Raw genomic sequence first — 2500 nt, 5'->3', positions numbered from 1 at the left:
GGGGTTGATGTGATAATTGTTTGTCTATTACATGGAATTATCTTGCTGCGCTCTCTTATCTTCGTTTCCGTACAATTAATTTGCCAGATCTTGGTTGCAAGACCGACGTTTTGGTAGTGCTGAAGGCAATAAGGGCTTCGTTTTTTCTTATGTATTTGAGGAATGTCGTGTATGTCCAGGGCGAGATCGGTAATCCACAGGTGGGGGGTTAAGCGTGTGAGAAGAATCTACCCATTGTGAAGTGTGCTCTTCGTTTTTTATTCTGCGAACTTGGGGTGAAGGCAATTCAGAATCTCTCCCCAACTCCTGTTCTATTAGGGCTTCTTCAAAAACCTTAAGTTGTGCATTTGCCACAGCGGCCTTTTTATCTGCTCCTAGTATCATTATCTCCTTTTCGTGCTGCGCTTTATCTTTTTGCCGAATCCTTTCTGTCTCCGTGTCGCATGTTCTGCGCAAGCTTTTTTTCTGCTATGAGGCGCATGTACTGAGTTTCTTGATTCGCGGCTCTAGCATCGGCTAGCGCTTGCAATCTAGCGACGCTGCTGCTGGTACTTGACACTAATGAGCAGTGCGAAGAATGATGAGAACAAACAACAGATGGTGACTGCAACAATTTGTCGGATTGTCTAGCAATTCTATTCTTTAAACTATCTACAAGTAGCAGGGCTCGTTCTAAGGCCTCATTTTCCTCTTTGATTTGGGCTCAATCTATAAATTCACCGTAAAGATCCTTTGCATACAGACTGGGCAGGCCTCGTAAAAAGTTTCCAAACTCTTCCTTTTCGGCTGTGAGGTCGCTCGCTTTGGTGTTAATATCGGTGTCATCACGAGTGTCTTAAACTGATTGCATGATAATTAAGAGTCTTCTACGCGACTTAAGGATTTCTCTCCGTTTATCTTTAATGGCGTTTTGAAGGGCCCTAAGTGTCAATGGTATTTTCCTTTTACTTCTCCTAACTCCAAACTTCGTGACTCTGTCATTGTCATGGCTTGTCATCTTTTCGCGCCTCCGGTTTAAAATACGGTTAGATACGGCTTACCTCTCAGGCCTCTATTGTTGATGGATCAGACTTTTCACTGTCGCGTTCCCAGTGTCATAGACGCGTGGCGTAAGGCACTGGAGTTCGCCAGGTCAACCACAGTGAACTACCAGGCAGTCAGCAAGATTCAAAGCGTTTATTAAAATCGGGCTAGTTCGACTATTTCCAGCGCTTGCGGTGAAAACTAAAAGAAAACTATGACAATACTTTGAGTGGGAAAAGGAAGAAAAAACGAACTACAAGGTCTAAAGGCATGACTTACGTCTGATCTTGACTCAGGGGGGTAAAATCTCCAAATCTCCTACAGTTGGAATAATTCTGAAAGTTCTCCGATAACTCCTAGCAGTGTGATGGACTCTTAGAACTGAGTAGACGTGCTTTAGGAAAGACTAATGCAATGCATGCTTTCTGATGTAAAGGAAATAAAAATGAATAAAGCTTTGTACGCCTAGCCGAAGAAAGGATATGTAATGATCATGCGATAAAATAATCAATGCTACAATTATGAAAGAGGAACAGTCCTTTAATGTAACTAATTCAAAATGTCATTTCCTGCGGTTGACGAGACACAGTCCATAACTATCAAACTTGAACTTGAATCCTCCATTTTCAAGACGTCTTGTTTGGCTTCGTCCTGATTGATTGAGCGAAGTATATGTGCTTTCCACTGTCGTAAATCTGATCGTCCCCGAACAAAGTCATAAAGAAGATCTTCTCGATGTTCTTGATTATACGGATTCCAAGGCGAACCTCGCATTTCTGCCTTCACTTCGTCCAATGTTGCTTTCAAAGTCTGGCACTGGTCACAGCTTTCAATATGCTGATGAGTACACACAGCCTGGAAGTCTGGGTCACAACCATCACTTAGGGCAACCTTTCTGCAGTGGTCAGCACAAGTTGACTCATCCGGCTTGCAGTGGACAGGATAATCTGCCTTCAGGTACTGCTTTCAGTCTCTCAACCTTCTTTTGGCATTGTTACGCTGCTTGTTCCCTCCTCCTTTCTCTAAGTTGTCAATGATTCTCGCGAGTCTGAAAACTGGCAGTACCATCAGCAGCTATGTTATCAAGCCCTTGAAGAGACTTACGCTGGGAGGCTTCCCACACTTCTAAGATTTTGAATAAGGTTGATTGGCTCAAGGGTTCGAAAAGCTCTTCTTTGCAAAATTGAAGATACTGGTTGATCATGGTAGACCTTGCTACGGTTCGCAGAACATTAGGCATTTGAATCTTCTCGCCACTATCAAGTTTGAGGATTCGATTGCCATATGCAACATCTTGATAAAAATGAGGAGGATTAGCAAATTCCACGAAATGGTCCACCTTTTCCATGCCAAGGCGTACACGGTGTTTTTTCTCTGATACTGGTACTGTGCCAGGGCCATGGATCTTTGCGTGTGAGCGGGCCTGCTTTATTTGCCAGTTTGAAAATTTTCCATAAGGTAAATGGATTGCCTGTAG

The sequence above is a fragment of the Montipora capricornis genome, chromosome 4 (genome assembly GCF_036669925.1).
Source record: "Montipora capricornis isolate CH-2021 chromosome 4, ASM3666992v2, whole genome shotgun sequence".
NCBI lineage: Eukaryota > Metazoa > Cnidaria > Anthozoa > Scleractinia > Acroporidae > Montipora > Montipora capricornis.
This window is presented reverse-complemented; position numbering follows the sequence as displayed.